Source organism: Prionailurus viverrinus, chromosome B1, assembly GCF_022837055.1.
Source record: "Prionailurus viverrinus isolate Anna chromosome B1, UM_Priviv_1.0, whole genome shotgun sequence".
NCBI classification, from domain to species: domain Eukaryota; kingdom Metazoa; phylum Chordata; class Mammalia; order Carnivora; family Felidae; genus Prionailurus; species Prionailurus viverrinus.
The window spans coordinates 155565061-155590652 of NC_062564.1; positions in this window are offsets into that span (position 1 = coordinate 155565061).

Genomic DNA, 25592 nt, shown 5'->3' on the forward strand with positions numbered 1-25592 from the left:
AATGCCTAAGACCTGAGTCCACTAATATTGAAAACTGAAGACAAAAATACTTACAGTAAATTTTATCACTTCTCATTATATTAGTCAAGGCAGTTAGGAGATGGAAACTAAACTGGTTATTGGAAAAGATAAATTCTAATATACAAATTATTAACCAGTAAAATGGGGTTAACTACTGAAAGTAACACAAGTGGACTCTGAGGGAATCTAGAGGCATATACAAAAAAGCAGCCTTTTCCTCTAGACTGAGGATGAGAAATAATAAAAGAACTAAGAACCAGGAGACGCCACAGCCCAGCCAATGCTGAGATTCGGACTTCCGAAAGAGCGCGCGGCTGCCACAAAACTCACAGCCCACGGGTGGTGACGAAACTTGTCAGAAGTCTCCAGCTGACAACAGTCTGTACAGGCAACCAGCCGTCAGGATGTGGGCAGACTGGAGCCCTCAGAAGGGCTGCCGGTGAAAGAAGATGGCCTGAGAGCATAGCTGGAGCCTGTCTGCATAGGCCCCTAGAAGACCGGCTCAATCATAAAAATAGAGACCTTAAACCTGAGTCTTCGATGGCTATCACCTGCAGGACCACTCGAGGCTCTCTATTGGTGAAGCTTAGCATTTGGTCAGCTGGCAAAGTGGCTTAGAGAGCCCAACTCCAGTATCACGAGACAAGGTAAATAAGGGTAGATGAAAGACAATACATTTATAAATGGTACAGTCATTTACATTTTAATTCTTTTGATAATAATTTACTACAGATATATCAGTTACCTTAATTTAATCTACCATAATAAGGCGCCAGCTGAATATAATGCTATCCCTAACTAACAAAAACAGATGTCAAACACAAACAACCCTTGACATTGGTAAGGAAAGACTTTATTAGGAAAAAATAAATATTGTAAGGGAAGGCAAGAAATTATCGTAATGTGGGAGGGATTACAGCAATGGGAAAAAGCTCTGACCACAGATCAGCAAGTGTCTCAAAGTTCAGGAAGGAAAGGGTTTTTCTGATATAAGGAGTAAATAAGGCTAAAAGGGAATCAGAATGAAAGGATAGGAGATAGTAAATCAGAGTGTGTTTTACCATTGGGTCCTCAAAACAGCTTGAGAGAGGGAGTTAAGAAAGGTTGTACGATGAGTCAGGCTGAGGGTACCAATGTCTAAGGGCCTGGGGGAAGGAAAGAAACTTAACTGAAGTTTGGTTAACAAGCATTTTTTTCTGATTGATCAGCAGGACAAGAAGTTCAGCTAATCATTTAGAAGACAAAAACATATGGGAATTTGGAGAGTCTGTGTCTGGCCCTGTGATAGGTAAACCAGTCTTATCCAAGTCATGGGGGGAAGTATGGTTCTCTGCAGTAGCCCTTTCCGGAACATAACAAGGCTGGAGGACCTCTTTAACCTTCATTCTTCCATGGTCATAGTGCTCAAAATTCAACACCATCAGTATTGATCTGTTTGGAAAATAAATACTGTCCTTTTTAGGATTGTTTCTATAATAAACAACTAAACCAAGTAAATAATTTATCTTAATTCTTCCTAGTAAACATATATTAAATTCTTAAAGTTAGAATACACAAAAAGGGACCCTTTCAAATTACTTGAACCATATAGATCAAAAAATGTAAGAGAAAAAAAAAAGCTAGACCAACAAAATTATACATAAGACTTTCCTATAAAAGCATTCTTTTGTACCAGATTTTAACTAAAAGAACTATAAGCTAAGTATTGCCTACTGCTTGGGACTCAGGACAAATCCTAATGTCACTTATGCAAAACAATGTTAAGAAAATTAAATCCATAATTAGAGCTCAGAAAAATAAAAAAAGAAAGTTAAGTTCAGAGTTCAACCAGGAGCTATATTACTCAGTGCTTCCTTAGCTCAAATTCTGAATGACATCTCAAAGGAATGGTTGTCCTTTTGCCTACCATGCCTCTCTTTTTACTGTTTTCACACACAGGCTAGAACAGAGAAAGCCCAAACTGCACCTATTTAGAAGCAGCCTATCTATCATATCCTATCAGTATCTGGAGAGTGTTACTAAGAGTATTTCCATATAGATTGTTAATGTGACTAGTGCTGTAGTAACAACGAAAATGCTGATGATAATGTTGTTGGTGATGATGATGTTGGTGGTGATGATGATGATGATACAAAAGGTACATGCCCTAGGAAACCATAACTCTGAAGAGTGTTATCTTTCATAGGGAAGAAGAGATTTTAACATCAATCTGAAAGCCCACTATAACGTTAATCCTGATTTTTCCCCTTATTTATTTTAAACTGCATCTCAATTTTAACTGTCATTTATAAGAGGACAATATTTTTCAACCCAGAGAGGCTATAGCCAGGGAGAATTAACTTAATTTGTGAAGCCCTTTGTAATTTGAAATTATCCTTAAATCATCCCTTTCAACCACTCTGGTAAGGAGATATATCCAATGTCATGCTTTAAGAGCCAATTAATTTTTAAAGTCAGAAAGATATAAAATAGGCATGTACCTGCCCTGAGAGAATTTTGTTTATTACTCTGCCTTATAGAAGTTTCCAAGTTTAGAATTAAAATTATGCTTGCCTTGCTGTCAAAATATATTTAAAGTCACAAACTGTAAATTAGCCAGAAAAATGAGAATACTGTTTACCTCTCTTTGTTTAATCCTCAGTAATAGGCTTTTATTCTGTGTGACCGAAACACATAAAGAATTTTATTTCTTTTCCTTTGTCATTACAATTAGCCATATACACTCAAATATACCAATTAATCAAAAGCAAAGGCCGTGCCCTATTCCTTTTTCTATCTGACCAGAACAAGGTCAGTCCTCAGTATCTGTAGCAGTGTGTAACTCTACACTCTTACCTGGACAACACTCAAATCAGGGTCCGATGGAGTCAATTTTTGAGAATGTAATTCACTTCCATATTTCCTCTACCAGTTATTCCAGAGTACATTTCAATAACTTCTCTTGTCTCAATATTCTTTTTTGGAGAGTCAACACTTAATGCTTTCTTCCACTGTCCTAAACAAATCATTCTCTGAATAACACGCATCTTTCAAATATTTTTAGTTTATTCACCCAATTCCATTTGCAATGAATCCATTTCCACATAGCGACAATAGACCCTGAAATTATTTTAATTACAAATTCATTTATCGCTTCTCGGCCTTTTGGCTAAGATCAAGTGTAATTACAAATTCATTTTGGTTTGACCACAAAAACTACGTAAGTTTCTATATTTGACACATGCAGAGAACGTCATTTGTAATTACAGGAAATGAGTGGAGAGAATAGGTTGCTACTAATATGGAGGATAGAGGTGCAAAGTAGGATCTTAGGAAAGCTGAATTTTATAAAATATAAGAACAAGGGACCCCCCCCCCCACCAGATAACTAGAAACAACTGCAGTTTGGTGAAGAGAAAGTTATAATAACCATATGGAATGGAACTTCTCATTCTTCTGACTGAAAAATGTCAAATGAAGAGAATTTTGCATGAAGCAAAGAAAAGGTGAAGCAGTGGAAGTAGGTAAATGTGTCAAGCAACAGAGGAGACCTAACAGAAGAATAAACGGTCATTTTTATTCCCTGAACAAGCTTTATCCTTTGCAGATCCCAAAGTTTTGGAGATGTGCACATTGAACCACTCTGATGTAATTTAACCGTCTCATCCTTTTATATTTCTTGCCTAAATAATCCATACCAAACTTTATTCAGCAGATTCAACATTTCATCATGAAAACAACCTCAGAGAAAGGAAAGAATACTCTATGCATTCATGAGTATAGTAGCCTCAGTTGTTAAGTGCCTAGTAATCTACTTGGCTGAAAGCTGCTATACAATGTAAGCCTATCATTTACATAAATAGATTACATCTACAATTGGTTTGCAGAAGTTTCTTAAAAGATTTCCACCTCTTAATTATTTTCTCTGAGCTCCTTCTTGCAATAACCATTCATTATTGACAACACTGTAGTGCAATTCTTTTTTCAAATAAAGGGTTTTATTGATTTAACTAGCAAAACACAGTAACTCAGAGACCCATGGAGAAACTTCCATAATGATAAAGAAAGAAAAAACAAGCAAAAAACAAAAACCCCAAAAGATAATGAAAGGCATCTAAACACGCATGTTTTCTCTCATGTATTTTGCATGGAAAGAGAAATCTTCCAAATTAGATAAACTGAAAGGAAAAGAATGTTCACTTCACTTTCTCCTTTATTTTCCTTTATTTCATTAGGTATGGTACTTTAAAAGAGGCTACAGACATTATTAGTAGGAAAAATGGAAATGAAATTTCTCAATGGTTCATGTTTGTACACATGGACTGCAGCTCTGAGATCTTGAAAGATGGGATTTTAGAGGCAAAAGGCTTTCCAGGAGTATTGTGACAGACTCAGAAAAAAAAAAAGAAAGTTGTATGGCTAACTAGTTTTTTGTTTTGTTTTGTTTTCTTGTTGTTTGGGTTTTGAGAGTTTTTGTTTTGTTTTGTTTGCTTTAAGACTGGCTAGCCAGAACAAAGAAAATTTTAGATTGCTGTGTCAAAAGCCTTCTACTAGTTTTCTTCATTTAGTAAGAGAAAAAATGTGTTTTTCTTTTGCTATACATGTTTAGTGAAAATAAAGTAAAGACGTGAAGGGAAAAATCTTTCTTTGAGAGATAAGATTAAGGAAGCAAATTTTTCACTGAAGTGAGATATTACCTGAAGATTGTTTGTTTGTTTGTATTATTTTTATTAGGAATACGTAAGGTAGGAGTTAACAGAAAAGTTAAAGACTTAAAGGTGGGCAAAGTTTGTGTTTCTATAATTAATCTCTCTCATTATTCTGAGACCTTACATTTTGTGTACCCACTACTGCATAATTTCACTTCAGAACTTTTACCTCCTATTGATAACTTATGATAATTTGCATTTTTCCTGTATTTGATGGCAGGGAAACAATCTGAACATGCTTACGTTTAATATTATCTGTGTACTGCCTGGATTTCAGAAAAGGTAAAAAACATGGGGTATCTCCTATAAGAGTTATTTATTTTGAGGTTAACAAAGTATAAGGAATTATTTTCTGCAGTTCTTACTCAAAAACCCAAGATCTAAAATCACTTCAATGTAAGAATTCAATGTTTCCTCTGGAGATTAAATTGATATGTCTCACATATCATAAGAATAACACACATAAGGGGCACCTGGGTGACTCAGTCTGTTAAACATCCGACTTTGGCTCAGGTCATGATCTCATGGTTTGTGGGTTCGAGCCCCACGTCAGGCTCTGTGCTGACAGCTCAGAGCCCAGAGCTTGCTTCAGATTCTGTGTCTCCCTCTCTCTCTCTGCCTCTCCCCTCCTTGTTCTCTCTCTCTCTCTCTCTCTGTCTCTCTCTAAAATGAATAAACATTTAAAAAAATAAATTCTAAGAGTAACATACATAACAACATAAGAATAACCTGTATGGCTTAGCTAATTTCTACAGCATGAAAAAATTTTGAATGAAAGTCAGTGTTGAAAATCCCATGGCAGTTAAGCACAAATTCAGATCATAAGAACATACTTATTTAATATTTTATTTCTTTTAATTTATTTTGGAAATCTTTTTTCCCTAAGATTTCAATGATTAGAATCCAAACATACTTCATATAAATCAGTATTGAATTTATTATCTCTTGTTATTCCTTCAACTTAGGGACGGTGTGGTTCAAAATCAGAGAACATAGGAATCATTTTACAACAGTTGTAAAAAGTGATACAATTTTAAAATTAAAAAGAAACTCAAGAGATACTTTAATTCAGAAGCTATACTATTCAACCAGAAATAAATTTTAAGTTATCATAAAATATCCAATTTGGATATCTTTGGTTATGTTTTCATATGAACTAGAAAACGCTCATATCCAAATTAATATTCCTTTATATGAAGGTATTTTTCTTAGCTCAGTCCTTATAATTATAATTTCCTTATAATTCAGGAAATAGCTGTAGCAACTTTTTTCTAGATATGTTGCCTGAGTCAAAGAAAGCAAAAGCAAAAATAAACTTTTGGGACTACATCAAAATAAAAAAGCTATGCACAAGGAAGGAAACAAACAAGAAAACTAAAAGGCAACCTACAGAATGGGAGAAGAAATTTGCAGATGACATATCCAATAAAGGGTTAGTATCCAAAATATATAAAGAACTTATATAAAACAAAACCCAAAAAACACATAACCCAATCAAAAAATGGACAGAAGACAAAAACAGACATTTCTCCAAAGAAGACATTCAGTTGGCCATCAGACCCATGAAAAGATACTCATCATCACTTATCATCAGGAAAACACAAATCAAAACTACAATAAGACAATACCTCACACCAATCAGAATGGCTAAAGTCAACAAAAGAAGAAACAACAGGTGTTGGTGAGGAAGCAGATAAAAAGGAATACTTGTGCACTGTTGGTGAGAATGCAAACTGGTATAGCCACTGTGGAAAATAGTATAGAAGTTCCTTAAAAATTTAAAAGTAGAACTATCCTATAATCCAGTAATCTCACCACTGGGTATTTACCCAAAGAATACAAAAATAAATATTTAAAGGGATACATGCACCCTGACTTTATAGCAGCATTATCTATAATAGCTAATATATGGAAGTATCCTAAGTGTCCATCAATTGATGAATGAATAAAGAAGATGTGGCATATATAAACAATGGAATATTACTCAGCCATAAAAAGAATGAAATTGTGCCATTTGTAATGACATAGATGGAGCTAGAGAGTATAATGCTAAGTGAAATAAGTCAGTCAGAGAAAGACAAATACCACATGATCTCACTCATATGTGGAGTTTAAGAAACAAAAGAAATGAGCAAAGGGAAAAAAAAAGGTGACAAACCAAGAAACAGACTTAACTACAGAGAACAAACTAATGGTTACCAGATGGGATGTGGGTCATGGAGATGAATTAAATAGGTGATGGGTATTAAGGAGTGCACTTGTGATGAGCACTAGGTGATGTTTGGAATTGCTGAATTGCTATATTGTACACTTGAAACTAATGTAACACTGTATGTTAATTAACTGGAATTAAAATAAAAGCCTAAAAACATAATTCAGAAAATAGATACCACTACCTACCATGTTTGATTATTAAGGATCCCTAATAAAGGTTAATAGAATGTCCTAGAAGAAACTGAAGGGGACTAGGGTGCCAACATGATTCTATTATTGCAGTTATGATTTTCTTAAATGAAGATATTCTAGAAAAATAACTTTATTTGTTTTTGCATTTAATAAGGCATTAACATAGTATTTTGTACATAGAAAATACTCCACAAATATTAGTTGAAGAATACTTCTGGTATTGCATTATTTTTCTATTGCTGTGTAACAAATTACTACAAACTTAGCAACACCCATTATTATCTCACAATTTCTCTATATGAGGAATCTGTGTATAGCTTGGATGGGTCTTCTCCTCAGCATAGCAATAATCAATGTGTTGGCCAGGCTGTGGTCTCATCTGGAGGCTTGTCTGAGGAACAATCCACTTGTAAGCTAGTTTAAGTTGTTGACAGAATTCATTTCCTTGCAGCTGTATAACTCAGGGTCTCAGCTTTTTTTCTGTTAGAGAATGCTTTCAGGTCCTAGAGGCCATCCACAGTTCCTTGCCATGTAAGCTTCTTTAACATGGCTGCTTACTTCATCAAGTCCACAAGGAGAAGGCCCAGTATCTATTTGAAGGGCTTTTGTATAATTAGATCAGATCCACTCAAAATAATCTCTCTTTTGATTAATGCAAAATCAACTGATTTAGGACTTGAATTACATCTGCAAAATCCCTTACCCTTTGCCATATTCTATTGTCTATTAGCAAGTCACAGATCCTGCCTATACTCAAGGAACATGAACATCAGGGTATAAGGATCATGGGGTCTCCCCTAGGATCTGTATGCTGCAGAGGTGATATGTTTCACTAATATATCATGAGACTTACAATTAGACAAACAGACCCTTTCCATTCCTATATGTGTGATTTAGGATAAAACATTTAACCTCTTTAACCCTCAGTCTCCTCACCTTTAAAAAGTGATAACTATTTTGCATTATTATCAGTATGAACAAAAGATTATGAATATGTAGGAATTTGTAAATGGTTGGTAATGACATTTTTATAGTCTAGCCATTGTGTGAGGTATCAGAAGTGAGACCTGACTTCGTCTTAAGAAAATTCATTAAATTCATCAGACCTAAACTAAACCAAAAGTATCTGTCACTAATGGATTCCAACTTCTTGCTTCCCTCTCTGGTTTCAATTGAACATTGAACATTAGAGTAGACCCTTTGCACAAGTAAAGATGAACTATGGTCTACTAAGAGCCTATAGTTGGTCAGGCTTTGTGCTAAATGATGAGATAGATATGAAGACAGAGACCTAGAGAGACGTATTTGTATGAATATGTAGATTATATTCATATACATAAGGAGAGAGAAATATTATTATTCCTATTTCACATGAGGACACAATCCATGACTCTTAGGAAAATAAAGTAACATATTGGTTGTCACACACAGTAACCAAGAACAAGAGAATTTAAGTTAAAATTTTTCATTTAAGGGGCATCTGGGTGGCTCAGTCAGTTGAGCATCCGACTTTTGATTTCAGTTCAGGTCATGATCTCACAGTTCATGGATTTGGGCCCTGCACTGGGCTCTGTGCTAACAGTGTGGAGCCTGCTTGGGATTCTTGCTCTCTCTCTCTCTCTCTGCCCTTCCTCTGCTCGTTCTCTCTCTCTCTCTCTCTCTCTCTCTCTCTCTCTCTCTCTCAAAATAAACTTCAAAACATCTTCATTTAAATTACAGCTCTCCACTTAACAAATTATTTAATCTCTCTGTGCTAATGATAATAATTCTTACCTGCATGGATTGTTACAAATATTAGTTTAAATGACATGTAAAATATTTTGCGCTTGCCTAAAATGCAACAAATATTAGTTATTAATATTATTATAAGGGTTTGGAATTGGGATTCAACTTCAGGTTCTGACCAATAATAATTATCCTTCCCAATGCCATTGTAGAAGTTGCTAATTCTCCTTGAAACTAAAACTACACTCAGGAGAGTACCTAGCCCAGACGTGTGAATTGCACCTGCAACTCTAATAAGCTGGAAGTTGCACAGCTGCCCAGGGTTGAGCCCACTCCTTCCCAAGTGCAGCTAGAGATTTCAGAGTTTCAACATAGAACAGGCAGACCTCATTAAGGGCCTGTAACCTGGAAAACTTCATTCCTACTCCTAGAATGAAATAGGGAATTGCAAATATCTAGGGGGCTTTTTGTTTCCCCAATTGTCACAGAAGTGCCTGTGTCACCTGTAGCCTGGAGTCCTCTCTCTCTCCATAGGACTCTCCATATTATATTTTCTAATACTTCAGTAATTTTCACTCTTTATACCTGCAACCTCTCTTAACCAGTTAATATAGTTCCAAATGAAGAAGTACCTAATAAAGAAAATACAAATTTAAAAAAAAAGTGGTATTACCTCAAAACTCAATCTCAGTACCACAAGTCTTTACAGGAAACAAATTAAAAAAACGTATCAACTTAATATTAACCATCATCCTTGGTGTATGTTAAATATTTCACATCATCTAGTGCATTAACTGAAATAGTAAATTTTATATCCAGAATTTACCCTGAAAATCAATTTTGATATCTTAAATTCTAGCTTCAAATATAAATGGAAAATAGTGAAGGACAGTGGAGAGCAACACAGAAGTCACATCCATTCGGTTAAACTGGTCTCTGGGTCAGGTATGGAAATAGGTATTTGGTTATCCAGGTTGAACTTTTTTTTTTAAACTGGTGGCTGTGAATAACATAATAAAGAAGTCAAAATGTGCCTACCATAAAGGAAATGAGAAATCAATAGAAACAACTGTCCTCCTCCCAACTTCACACACCTAGCTCGATTTACTTTCTTCATAAAACTTACCATCATGAGAAATGCTCTTACTCCTTTATCTGTTTGCTAATTTACTAATCTGTTATTCTCCACAAGAATGTGAGATCAGTTAGAACAATCATCTCACTTGTCTTGTTTAGCACTTTATTATTAAAATCTAGAACAGTTCCTTGCACATAGTATAAGGTCAGTTGACATTTACAGAGCCTCTTTTAATGGCCATTAAGTCTAAGAAAATAATTTGCCATAAACTCCATACTCATTTGCTTCATGGCCATGTGAGTACTTGAAAGTATCTGAAGGTAATTTTGATGATATTGAATACTTTATTTGTAGAAGGTGATAATGACAAATATCGAGTCAGGTGTCAGAAAAAAGCTGCAAAAAATTCATATATAGCGAGCTGTGGCTATTCTGTACTTCAATTATATTTTCTATAAGTTAAAAAATAATTTTATTCTCATCTGAAGATTGTTAAGGAAGAACTTGAATTTGCATGTCTTATTTCTAACAATTGTAAGTCTCCAGGTCACCTGAATGGCTCAGTTGGTTAGGTGTCCGACTTTGGCTCAGGCCATGACCACCGAGTCTGAGAGTTCAAGCCCCGCATCAGGCTCTGTGCCGACAGCTCAGAGCCTGGAGCCTGCTTTAGGTTCTGTGTCTCCCTCTCTCACTACACCTCCCCTGCTCATGCTCTGTCTCTCTCTCAAAAATAAAATTAAAAAAAAAAACATTAAAAAATTAAAAAGAAAAAAGACAACTGTAAATCACCAAAAACTCGGATTTTGGCTTTGGAAGGAACCCTGGAAATCATGCAGTCTACTCCCTTCTTTTCTAAATGTGTGAAGTGAAACCTGGAGAGGCCTGGCAACTTGCTTACCTTACTGAAGTCATAGCTCTCAAAAAAGGAGTAGAAGCATGTTCTCCTGACACTCAATCTGGATTTCTTTCCACTAAATTTATGGCCTTCTTAGCAAAACTTTTTTTTTTCTTTTTTTAACGTTTATTTATTTTTGAGAGAGAGAGACAGAGTGTGAGCAGGGGAGGGGCAGAGAGCGAGGGAGAGACAGAATCTGAAGCAGGCTCCAGGCTCTGAGCTGTCAGCACAGAGCCCGACGCAGGGCTTGAACCCATGAACTGCAAGATCATGACCTGAGCCAAGTCAGATGCTTAACCAACTGAGCCACCAGGCACCCGACAAAATTATTTTTCTAACTTCAATCCTGCTCCTCAAGTTCGGTTAGTCTGTGTGCATGTACATGTGTGTATGTGTGTGCGTGTGTGTGGTGTGGTTTTTTTTTGTTCTTTGGGGTTGTGGGGCTTTTTTTTGTTTGTTTTTTGTTTTCTGTTTTTTGTTTTTTTGCCTTTTGACAGTTGTATGCATATTTCTTTTCACAGTACATCATCACTGGTGCATTTATTACCACACATTTTGATGCTTTATACTTGGCTTCAAATATTTACGGCAGATGCACTGTGTAATGCTTTGTCAGTTTTTCAATAAAGGTAAAGACAGCAACTGAGGTATGTACCTATTCTATTAAAAACAGGGCAGCAGGACTATCAAGTTTTAAACTACTTTTGATGGCTGGTATTAGGAAGCCCTGTCAGAACAAAGGGAACTCAAATTCTGATTGATTAGTGTTGTCTGGTACATCACAGTCAGCTGCCTTAGACCAAGGGTCTTGTGTTAATGCTATTTGCGTGCTACTAAAGTCTGTGGAAATGTGATCACACCATCGCTGTTCTGCAGCCCCCATCACAAAAAATAATGTGATGAATTTCCTAAGAGAGTCTCAGGGCGCAAAAATTTTTCAATAAAGAAAAAAAATGTGACACGGCATGCAATATTTCAAGAATATTGTTTTGTTTGCCTACTTCCCTTTTTAGATATTGTCTTCTAACACGTTTCTACTTTATCTGTTTATCATTGTGTCTGCCTCAGCATCTACCGTGTGAGGGATGTTGAGGCTTGGGAAATGTGTTTTATTGTTTTCATTGTCATTTTGTTTCCGGAAAGTATCTGGTAATGTGGAGAATAAAACACTGCACAATTTTGTCCTAGGTTTCTCCACTTCTAAACTTCAACATTTGGTTTCATTTTTAAAAGCTATGAAAAGTCAAATATGGAAAATCCTGTTTATATATAGTATTCAAGATGCTGTTCAGGCACTCCAGTTCTGGGTATTGCTTTATAAATTGTTTACACTTATGTTTGCTTAATTAATTCCTGTTTTCTTGTAGTTCTCATGTTGAGTTTAAAATACAGCAAATATCAAAGGGAGTGAAAAGGAACTAATCGTTGCTCAGAGAATACGACTTCCCAGAGTTTTTATGTGCTGGTACTGGTCCTAACTCCTCAAATCAATTCTCTCAATGGTAAAGACTTTCATGTGTTCAATCAAGATCAATCAGGCCTTAGTGTAGATTCATCCCATCTTTCCAAAGCATTTAATATTCATCAGATGGTGTGCAAATTTAGATACATGTCTACCTTAGGATTTTTAATATTTTTACAAATTATACTTGCTTTAGGGGAGAAACTCATCTGCCAGTCATAATTAAGCTCTCTAGCTTGAAATATACAATTATGACCATGGAATTTATTTGTCTGTTATGTTAATACCAGATGGAATTAAACCTCTTGAAGACATTATTCTATAATACATATTGTTTACCTGGTTCTGCCCACTTTCAGTACAAAGGTTTGATTCTTACAGTCAGAGAAATTCCACTTCAATGATTTTTTAACTTATTGCTGTACAAAATTGATGAATGGATTTCTTGAAACTGAAGGCATTTTGATGATGTAATGAGAAAATCTACAGTTAAAATTTGTGTGTGATATGTAGAAAATTCACAAATCCATTTTCAGTTTCTCAGTAAAGAAATTTGGTTATCCTTAACCAGTGTTAAGATCATTCCATTTTGATCTAATACAGGTTTCTCTCTGAAAGTTTGAGGCATTACTTCCTGTTACAAACAGGTTATAGTTTGTCTCAGGCTGTTTGCAATAGGATGTGCATGTATTATTTTAGGAAACTTGTTACTATTTGCAAACCTATTTGTTGAAAGGACAAAAATCAATTTCCAGCTCTTAAAAAGTAGATGTACTGGGGTGTCTGGGTGGCTGAGTCAGTTAAGCGTCCGACTCCTGATTTCGGCTCAGGTAATGATCTCACATTCATGAGTTTGATCTCTGTATCAGGCTAATAGTGCAGAGTCTGCTTTGGATTCTCTCTCTCTCTCTCTCTCTCTCTCTCTCCCTCCCTCCCTCCCTCCCTCCCTCTCTCTCTAAGCCCCTCCACTGCTCATGCTCTTTCTCTCTCAAAATAAATAAATAAAACTTAAATTTATTTTAGGAGATGTACTAGAATGACTCTTTGAAAACTGAGAGAGTGTGTCATTCCTTCTGTACCTTTCTCCATAAATATCTCTGAGCAGTGGGTGGGGATGGGAAGGGGAGGGCAAGGCTGACATGACTGTATCACTGACGAGAACAAAAGGGGTGGTGACTGCCATCCTTGGATGGTAGTTAAGGGAAACTCGTCTGATCTACTGGAATGGATGGCAGCAATATGGGCATCTTGGTGGACTCTCAGGTATAGCACATAAAAGGTAGCAAGGCAATTGAAGATGATGTCTATGTGTGTTGTTAAAAATTGCAGAAGACCACAGGTTGCAATCTAACCGAAAAGTTCTTCCGGGGAACCTAGCATAAACAGGATGCAATCCTTCACCTTCAAATCATCATGCTGGCTTCTCCTGGGGACTAGAGCCTAGCCAAGCTTCATGCATTGCAGACAATGAAGGCTTAACTATGGCAACATGTGAAGTCAGGGCAAAATGGAACAGAACTAGAGAGACCCAAAGTAAATACACAAGAATATGGAAGTTCACTTCCGTGAAATATGTTAGCCCTTTGGGTTTCATGAACAATGAGACAAGAAGGGAGTCCCACAAGAATAGTCCCATAATTCCAGACACATGAACAGAATTTAATTTTATTTCAGTTTTCCTGTCCCTGAGTGAAATCCTGGGCAGGCCTCCAAACTTATCTCCTGACTCTTGAAAAAGAAAAGCTCTCTGTTCACCTTTAGTTATGAGCCTAACCTCATTTATACAATTAAAATGTAGATTATATGAAATAGAACTCTGAATAACATTTTGAGTATAAGTTTCTCTCCTTCCCTAAATTGCACATGATGCAAGTGGAAAGATTTTATATGACTAGTACTGTCATAAGGGTCATGGCACATTCTGGACCAGTGAGTATCTAAAGCTAACTCTTTCTTTCATGGAGTAGTGTTATGGTTCTCTGGATTCTCTTCCATTACTCAAGATGTCTAATGCTCTTGGACAGTGTCTAAGCCCAACCAAGGTCAGCTTTCCTTTCTACATACGGCTCAGATATAGATAAAAAGAAACATAAAGCCTTGGCCAATTTTGTTGGGAGTGAGAGTGCAGTTACTTCCCTAATGCAGCACCCTATTTTGCAGCCACGGGCCATTCCAGCCAGCCTCTTGCCTATTAACATTTGTTTAAGTTTATATATTAATTTGGAGAGAGAGAGAGAGAGAGAGAGAGAGAGAGAGAGAGAGAGAGAGAGAGAGAACAAGCAGGGTAGGGGCAGAGAGAGGGAGAGACAGAATTCCAAGCTGTGGAATTCCGACAGCTTGTGTCAAGCACAAGTTTATGTGCTGACAGCACAGAGCCCGTCACAGAACTTGAACTCACAAACTATGAGATCATGACCTGCGCTGAGATCAGAGGTCGGACAACTAACAGACTGAGCCACCCAGGAGCCCCATTGCCTCTTAACTTTTTGAGGAGAGAACGTGAGTAGGCAAGACATTCAAATATGAATGTGATACTGGTCCACTATGCTTCCAAACTGCAGGCACCATAAATCAAGATCCTTATGATTGGTTTCAAGTGAGGTAAAGCACAATCCCCCCTACTCCTTTTTAAACAAGTACAAACCTCTCCTGAGAAATCTCCCAATTCCCAAGCTCAACCTTTGAAGCTGAGGAAGATATTTTGCCAAAGACTGCAAAGCTGCATCTGGATCTCTTCATCTGCAAGTCTAGCATAAGTGTGTGATGCCTCACTTTGGCGTGCCAGAGCACTCGCTACCTGGTATTTTAGTCTTCATCTTCTTGAGACCATTTGGGAGTTCTGGTACATAGACAAATAACTGAATATAATAGCACTTGCACCTTAAGTTAGGAGAACTAATTATATTAGTTTCCTTCCTTTTAATATGTTATCCAAAATGGTGGCCACCAGCCTCCTTAGTTGCAAGAAATGTCTGGGTATTGTTGCATTCTTTACTGTCAGCTTTCTTATTCTGTTCCTGCTGATCACAAGCCATATTCTTTCTTCTCTAGTCAGAATTTCCATTGTCCTCACAGCCTTACCTACAGTGATAACAGTAGAGATGTTTAAAATCCTTTGGCAGAAAGATTCATTTCTTGCCCAAGGTAAGTTATGAGCTGAATTATGTCCCCCAAAATCTCATATGTTGAAGTACTAACCTCCAGTACTTCAGAATGTGACTATATTTGGAGATGAAACCATTAAAGGGGTAATTAAGGTTAAATGAAATTATTGTGTGGGCCCTAATCCATCATAACTGCTGTCCTTATATGAACAGGAGATTAAGACACAGAGAGGCACAGAGGAAAAACCATGTGAACATTCAGGGAGAAAATGGGTATTTAGAAGCCAAAGAGAGGCCTCAGAATAAATCAACCTTGCTGACACCTTGATCTTGGACTTCTAGCCTCCAAAACTCTGAGATAATAAATTTCTGTTGGTTACGCCATGCAGTCTGTGGTACTTTGTTATGGCAGCCTAGCAAACTAAGACAAGGTCCATGCAGAAAACATGTCCACATTGGCCAGAAACAGGGGCAATATGACATTTATTTTGCAAGTCCATTAAAATAGTTTTTTTCTCCTGGTCTTCACACTACAGCAACTCAGGAAGGGCTTTTATTTAATCATCTCAAACTCATTATCTTATAACTCTGACAGTCTATGCAGCACAGCAGTAATTGAATATATCAATATTTCCCTTAAAGAAAAACAAAGACATTTTGTAATGAAGAAGGTATATTTTTAAGAAGACAAAACAAATTTAACACCTATTAAAATAGCTATTAAATTTTAAATATTTGTGTAAAAATTTGCTTAAATTAGAAATGTGGAAGAAGGAAATGAAGGCTTAAGCACTCAATTGCTGTTTAAATTTTGTGTTATTTGTGGACAATGAGTTAAATAAGAATCTGTTTTCTTAATTCTACATATTTAATTACAAATGTCTATACAGATTGAAATGAACTTTTAATTATCATTTAAATATATTGATTTCTGTGACTTAGGTTTACTTTCAACAAGACAGCATGTGTAAATCACAATTTTTGCCACTGTTTTGATAATAGTAAAGATAAACCATAAATAACTTATATCAACAATTAACTCCCATATCTGAAAGAATTATTTCATTTCCTGATATGTTCAAAGATAATATATCCAGCAAAGAAATCAACTGAGTTCTTGGGCTAACACTAACCAAAATAAACCAATTACGTTTTTTTGAGTCAAGAAAACCCTTATTAAATTTTCTCCTTAAGAATAAAGGCAGTTTTCGGGGCGCCTGGGTGGCGCAGTCGGTTAAGCGTCCGACTTCAGCCAGGTCACGATCTCGCGGTTCGTGAGTTCGAGCCCCGCGTCGGGCTCTGGGCTGATGGCTCAGAGCCTGGAGCCTGTTTCCGATTCTGTGTCTCCCTCTCTCTCTGCCCCTCCCCCGTTCATGCTCTGTCTCTCTCTGTCCCAAAAATAAATAAACGTTGAAAAAAAAATTAAAAAAAAAAAGAATAAAGGCAGTTTTCATAAAAAAAAAAGAAAAAAAAAAGAAATTTCTGATGAATAATATCAAATAAAACAGTAAAATTGAAAAAAAAAAGAATAAAGGCAGTTATTCCTTTAAAATGGTTTACAGAATTTAGAAAAAGATCTAGCTCTGGCATACAAGATCTATTTAGTCCATGAATAATAATAATGAAGTTAAAGAGCAAGAAACTAATTATTACCTAATCAATTCTCTCATACACATTTCTATATCTTCTCTGTGGTAAAGGCATTTCATTTTTCTAGTGGCATACATATTATTAGAATTCAAGGAAATCATTTCATGTTCATTGCCAAAGACAAGTCTTCTCTTTTGGAGTTAGTGATTTTTATCATAATTGATCCTCCTTGAAATCAATTCCTCTGTTAAGGTAACATTTGTTTAAGTAAGGTCAGACCTTTAAAGATCCATGAATATTCAATCTGATTTAAAGGTGGTATTCTTTTCCAAAATATAATGATTTCTTAGTAGCTAGCAGACATTTTACAGTTGTTGAAATAAAATATATTCACATAGGCACTTTAAGGATAAACAGAAGCATGTGAAGTATAGAACTCTCCTGGATGGCAGCAAAATAATAAATTATATTAAGCTGAAATACACAATTGGGAAGAACATAGTAACAAAACTTGGGAGATAATAAAGTAGATAAACAATTTTGTATATGTTATGTTTTATATGTACATCAGGGCATATGCTACTGGATAGAATTTATGATTTAAGTCATGATTTAATATACCTCATAGTGATGAAATTAAGCATATTAGATATATGTCTACCTTGAGAAAACCTATCATTGGAGTTTAAAAACCTGCTAATTAACTTGTACCCCAATGTTTATAGCAGCACTCTCAACAATAGCCAAATTATGGAAAGAGCCTAAATGTCCATCAACTGATGAATGGATAAAGAAATTGTGGTTTATATACACAATGGAGTACTACATGGCAATGAGAAAGAATGAAATATGGCCCTTTGTAGCAACGTGGATGGAACTGGAGAGTGTGATGCTAAGTGAAATAAGCCATACAGAGAAAGACAGATACCATATGTTTTCACCCTTATGTGGATCCTGAGAAACTTAACAGAAACCCATGGGGGAGGGGAAGGAAAAAAAAAAAGAGGTTAGAGTGGGAGAAAGCCAAAGCATAAGAGACTCTTAAAAACTGAGAACAAACTGAGGGTTGATGGGGGGTGGGAGGGAGGGGAGGGTGGGTGATGGGTATTGAGGAGGGCACCTTTTGGGATGAGCACTGGGTGTTGTATGGAAAACAATTTGACAATAAATTTCATATATTGAATGAATAAATAAATAAATAAATACCTGCTAATTATAAGTCCTATGTAAACTGAAATTAAGGCTTTTTTTTTTTTTTCAAATCCCAGTGCATAGTTATACTATACTATCAACAAAATACTTCCCAGTTAATTATTTCTGTAACGGGTACTCTATTGTCCAGTGACTAGACTTCAGTCATATCTGTATGTCCACTTTCTTTATCACTTTTATCTTAAATATGTTTCTGAATGTCCAAGTGGTATTTTAACATGGAGAAAGTTTCAAAATTTTAATCTGGAAAATTTATCAGTCTTTTCCTTATAATATTCGCCTATAAGGCTCGGATAGACTTTTTTGATTTGAGATCAGCTAATAACTAATGTTTTCTAAATTTTTAAATTCATTGGTTGTGTATTTTACTTTTAATAGTTTAATTCTTCTGGGATTTGGGTGTTTGGGATATAACAATGGTAAAATTTGATAATTTGTTTTAAAGACCACTTTTCCACGCATTTGTTGAAACTTTTAATTCTTTCCTATAGTGTGTAATGATGTCTTTATTATATACTAAGTATATAACAAATATTTGTCTATTATGTTAATATATGTATACATATTTATTTGGGAACAATATAGTTTAGTCTTTTCTTTTGATCTGGCTTCTAATCCTTGTTCAGTTTTATGCTATTTTCATAATTGCATTATTTTGTTTTTATAATGTAACATCTTTTTATACCTGGCAAGGCAAATCTATCCTTGTAACATTCAAAAACATTTTAACATTCTGTCCTTACTATTTGTTTCAATAATTTTGAGAATGGAGTTGAAGAGGGGGGGAAATGGCATTTCCTTGGCTTTCCACTAAACCAATACATTTGGGGTTAACTGATTTTTTTAATAATTTTATATTTTATTTAAAGATATGGCATGTATCTTACCTTAGTAAAACCTTCCTTACATTTCTCAATAGAGTTGTGTGAAGAACTTCAAACAAATACCATGTATTTCTTTTTAGAGTAGTTTCTAATTATTTATGATTTATTGTTGGTAGTGCTTATTACTGTTTCCACACTGTAACTTCTGAGTATAGCTGGCATATAAAAATGCTCTTAGATTGTGTGTAACTATCTTAAATATAATCAATATATTAAATTTTCTCATTATTTCCAGGAATTTTCAGTTGCTTCTCTTTGGTTTTTTAACAAAAGTAGTGGCACAGACTACTTTTGTCCCACCCAATGGTCCTTCTCAACTCCCTTACTAAGAGATCCCTGATTTTATTTGATGTACCAATGCAGATTTAACTTATTTTTATTTTAGAGAGAGACAGCACCAGTTGGGGAGAGGGCAGAGAGAGAGAGAGAGAGACATAGAGACAGAGAGAGAATCCCAAGCTGGCTCCATGTTCATTAGGGAGCCCAATGTGGGGCTGGATCCCATGACCATGGGGTCATGACCTGAGCTGAAATCAAGAGTCAGCGCTCAACCAAATGAGCTACCCAGACGCCCCCAGTGCATATTTTAAAACTATCTCTCAATCTCACTTGGGGAGCAGAAATGATCATGGAACATAGTTTGTATAGATATAAATTCTTAAATGGAGTTTCTCAAAAAAAAATATTTAAATAGCAGGAAGATCACCTAGCCATGATCTTTTTTTTTTCCCTTTACATTTGTCCTGATTTCTCTTGCTCAAGCTAAATAATGATGACTAGGTCCAGTAGCTATCTTAAAAAAACATGAACAATAATCATGCCCTAAGGAAGATGGAACAAAAACCAGAAGAAGCCTCATTCTCCAATAATGTCAGGAAACTCATACCAGTACTGAAATTCCTACTTCCAGTAGTCTTTTATGTACAGAAATAATAATAACAATAACATTATTAACAGTAATACTGTTATTAACAATAACAATAACAGTAATAATAATAAATAAGTTATTATTTTGTGTAAGTAACTGTTTCTTGGGACTCTCAACTAAGATGCAGTTTCTAACAAATGTAACGTTGTATCAATTGTAAATAATGAATTTATTTTAAAATTTATTGTGTACAATCTTATTACATTGGCAGGATGTTACAGACCATGTTAAATAATAATGGTGACAGCTTCTTGGATCTGGAATTTGGTTCAAACATATCTCCAAGTCTACTTGAGTCTTGCCTATCTACTGATCCCCAATCTTTAACATACTCTGCCTCACATTCTGGTGGGCATCCTTAGAATTAACAAGTCCCTGTATTTGTTGCCAAACTCAAATTCCAAGCTTTGGCTCTACCTTGCAGAGGTCACTATTCATTCATACTCAAAGTGATTGAAATGATCTCACTTTAACCCTTCTTCCATTTGTACCTGCAGCGAGTGTGAAGGAAAGTAACACAGGGGATCATGATGTAGAATGAAGTGTTGCTTATAATAGCCCGATCAATGGTCTGGAAGCTACATAGAATTCTACTACCATTTGAAGTTTAAAAATAAAGGTGCTGAAAGAAAATTAAAACCTGAGATATAAAATGTGAAAAACTGTATCAAGTAAGTGAGATAAAAGCTAGCATTTAGCCTTTGATGAAAAGGCTTCAGGAAATTATATATGGTCATGAAAATATTACGTTTCAAAAGACCTTTTCAAAAGAAATAGTACAAAACTATCTTTTGAGGCAGTTTTGTGATTATGAAAGAGAATTATGTCCTACAGAACAATACACCTAACAGCTGAAATAGGAAAATTATTTTTTACATGTAAGTCCTCTATCAATAAGAACAAATATTAAAGCACAAAACAGAAAAAAAAATTCAATCAGATAATAACTCCCTTAAGAGTGATGGTCTGAAAAATGAGTTTCAATATCTCCTGTACTGAAATTCTCAATCAACCACCATGAAACAAATTATTAAAAGTATTATTAAAAGTAAAGAAAATGACAAAATGTATAAGAACTAACAGAAATTACATAAAACAGTAAGTAATGCATGAAGCCACGCATGTTTAGAGATGTTATGCTTAAAAGGCTATAAATAATAAAAACATATACTGGCTAATTACGTGTATAAAAATATGATGCATGGAGTATTCATTTATGACAGTTAGGAACTGGTTATTTCAAAGACTGGCTTATTTTCATTTCCACTAAATACTCTTCCTCTCCTACATAAGGACATCAGAGAAAAAAGAACACTGTAATCTCCAATATTAAAAGAATTCTATGCCTGGTGTCAGAGAGAAAGGGGGAAAAAAAGACCAGCAATTAATTGTACATGAATTAAGAAAGCTGATTTCTCTCCTCTCAGCTAGGGAAGAATTCAAGTAGGCTGAGAATGAATGAGAAGAGCTGTGATAAAAAGTGAGTGAGAACCCACGCAGTGCTGTCTTCCATGCCTATCGCCTCCATCCCAGTACGACCCTCAACTCCTGCTACAGAAGAAGAGCAAAAAAGAGACATGTAAAATGTGAGCCCAGAAAAGTTATCTGTTGAGTACAGAGGGACGAAATTGGAGTTTGGCGATTTGGGAGATTTAACATTTCATCTTGTCTCTCAGTACTTCCGCTTTGTCTACAGGCTAATTCTGCACAGGGTTGAAGTTAGGTTCATTTCTAGCCATCTTCAAATGCCCACCCAAAACAATATTCACAGAAAGTGTGTTTCTTTGGTATTAATCCTCAGTATACTTCCTCTCATATCTCAATAGCCAGAATTTTTTCTTATGTCCAAAGCTAAACAATTATCCTGAAGAATGAAATCATCCAGATCGCCATCATGGTAAATGATGTGCTGGGCCATGTCCCAGGCAGGGATATCAGTGTTTTTTGTAGCTTTTCCTTTTTTTCAATCAGATGCTAGTAAACAACAGAATCACATTAAAATCATCTACTCTAATCGGTGCCTACCACAAGATCTTGTAATGGTGATTTGTCTTCCCATGCTACCTGTCTATAGGGAGATAATATATAACTCTAAGACAGAAGTGTCTGGGCCCTTTCACAGTTGTTCCTCACTCGAAAGTAACAAATTTGCTTGCTGGTTTCATTTCAAAAAGACAAAAGAAAGATGGGTGTTATAGCCAAAACTTCCTGAAGCCAGCCTTGTCAAACCAATCTCCTCCAAGGAAGTATTCCAGGAGACTATTTACAAGATGGGAATAGAAAAGTGAGAATAAGAGTATGCATTGATTAGGTGGACCAGTGTTAAAAGCTTGCTAAAAAAGCAGTCTAAAAAGGGTGAAGTAGAGATCGTGATTAAAGCTGAGGTGAGGCTTCCCTCTAGCTCTAATATTAAGTGAAAGTGTTGGGATTCTGCCATGTTCTGCTCACCTCCGTGCTACAAGAACATGAAAGTTTGGCATGATTCTTAGAAATCCATTGTTTCTATATTTTATAGATGTGGGAATATATATTCAGATACTGCATGCCATTGAATCTAAGAAGCCATTGATTTTTAAACATACCATCATTTCATGTAATATTAAGAAATAAAACTACCAATTAAATCTTGACATTACTGTTGAGAACATAAAGGATCTAAGATCTTAGTCTATTTGCAACGTGACAAGTTAGCTGTCCCCAGTTTCACAAACACTGGTAGAGAATATGATAGTCCTGAGTCTGAGATAAAGGACAGTTTATTATTCACAATTATAGCAATAGCCAGAGTATCAGCATACTTGTGCCAGTTCCCCAATTACCAGTTAACATAGAGCAACATAAAGAGGACCATATGACACCTGCTCACAATAGTGGGATGCATTACCGACAAGGAACTATATGGAATCATAACGGGATCCGAATCTCTTATAATGGGTAGTCAGATACTTGGCAACCATATCAGATGGGTAATTTTTAGGTCTCATTATGAAACATATATATTACTTGTAATATGATAATTCCCAGCTCATGAGATTATTTTGAGCATTAAATAAGACAAAATGCATACATGTATGTGTAAGGTAATTGGCACATAATAGCATTTAAGAAAGGTTTATTTTCAGGGGCACCTGGGTGGCACAGTCACCTTGATCTCACCTCTGGTCATGATCTCACGGTTCGTGAGTACAAGCCCCACATCAGGCTCTGCGCTGATGGTGTGCAGCCTGCTTGGGATTCTGCCTCTCCTTCTCTCTGACCCTCCCCCGCTTGTCCTGCTTTATCATTTACATTGAATGCAAACCTAAAATATCATTACTTAAGTTAACCTTTTTCGACAATGTCTCCTTTTAAAGGAAAATATCTCTAATAAGTTTAAAATTTTGCTAAGAATTATTTCTATTTTTTTCTAATGTCACCCAGTATTCATCATAGGTGCTAAGCACTTATATTGGGTGACAGCTGCATTTACAATCTCCATGGTACATTTATAGAAATGTGCCACAACAACACGTACTTAACATATATAAGATTATACACACATTGGGGAAAGCTTTTAAGTAACGATTAACCTAATATTTAGCATATCATTATACTTGATAGCTGTATTTTACAGAATTTTTATGGAAGTCACTAATGGTCACAAAAAGTATATTTCATGACTCCAGAAGCTTCCAATAGTAAGATTATCTATTCTGAATATAAATGGTGTCCTCAGCTTCCCTATGTCATCTATAATCTTTGGTTGTAGATATGGCCTTACTAGATACCAAGAAAATGATGCCTCCAATTAAGGGTTTCCTTGTTATTCAGTAAGTCAAAGCCTTCTTGTCATCCACTACCTCAATATTTTCAATGTTCATAGCACTCAGATCTCTAGTTATTTGCTATCTGTATTCTCTTTTTCTTTCTTACTAGGGTTTCCATCTGTCAATTATTCTTTAAAACGACCATATCAAAATGGATTGCCTTCTCTTTCAACATTGTGCGAATCCAGTAGGGCACAGGTTCCTGTCAATATGGCAATAAAAGAAAAGGAAGAAAAGAGCAGAAACACACACACACACAAACAGATACACATCCACACAAAGTCACCTACATACAAGACAATATCAAAGGTAGTGACAAGAAAAATTCAGTTGTGCCACTTCTCCCTTTCCCCAGTGTTAAAAATTGCATATTTAGCTGCCTTCCTTCAACTAACTAAATACCCTATGGAATAAACGGTCTTTAGTTTTTATCAGATGGAGAGTGATGAATCCGTAGCCAGCTTCTAAATCAAAAGGTGAGAGAAGACAATGTGTGTCTGTTGGCCTATGGCAACGGTGAGGCACTCTTAGGCAGCCTTCTGTAGACATCCTCATGAAAATGTGCTTAAGGTTTCCCAAATGAAATCCAGACTAGCCTGACAAACTCCTGCTGTGAAGCCATGGCCCCGCACAGTCTACAACTGCTGATCACAATGTCACTGCCTCATCTGTCTTGTCAGAAAGACAGCACTTCATTGAACAGAAGCTTATTGAGTGCTACACTTGAGCACAAAGACAAGTGATGCCTTTACATCCAATTCCTTCAGGAAGCTGTGGTGTTAAATATCTGGCTTCAAGTTTTTAAAAAATTCAGGAGGGTAATTTCAAATGGCACTCTCGTATTAAAAAATAATTAGAAACAGCGGATGTGGAATTAAGCATTTAATGGCATTTGAGGCTAATTCTTACCCCCATATCTCTAAGAATGTTCTTCCCCTCCCTGGGAATGCCCTTTCTTCTCTTTACCTGTTCTGCAGAGGTCATTTTGAAGCTCACATCCTCTGTGAAGTCTTTCCCAGATGTTTTTAGCCATATTGGTTTCTCTCATCATTGAACCTGAACTTACCATTCACAAGGCACATTTGACTATTCAGTCTCTTTCTAGTTATTCTGCTAAATTATAACTTTCTATGAAAATAATATATTTATAGAATTCTTTTAAATATGCCTTTCTTTATATGCTAGGAATAGAGAGCTGGAATAAAAACAAGAACCCTACCCACATGGAGGTTACTTTTTATTTGAAGGAGACAATCGACATGCAATAAAATATATTCAGAGAGTTATAGGTGACATACAGCAGAAATTAAAACATAGCAACGTAATTTAATTGCAGAGGTGGCAGTATTTTCTGTTGGAGGATTAAGAAAATCCTGTAAAAGGAAGCAATATATGAGTTGAGTTCTAATTTATGAGAACGAGCTCAGCAGGCATTGATCGAGAAGGTTGTACCAGGCAGAAGGAAGAAGTTAATTGGTGAGCTGAATTTTTTGTTTCTTTCAGAAAGAAAAAAAAATGTAGCTGGATCTCTACAATTTGACCCCCATTATACTCTTGCTCTATAGCCCTGCCCCTAGCCCTTCGGTTTATCTTTTTAATCTCTCTAATTAGGTTCCCTTATCTTTTCTTCACCTCCAGGAGTGGGTAAATACAAGAATGGAATTGGGCTAATCTAAAGAAAAATCAGGAGAGGAGAGATTAATGAGTAAAAATGATGTTAATAAAAATTAATGAAAAAATGAGAAATGGAAATAAACAAATTTGACAAACAAGGGAGTTTTCTATTAATATGG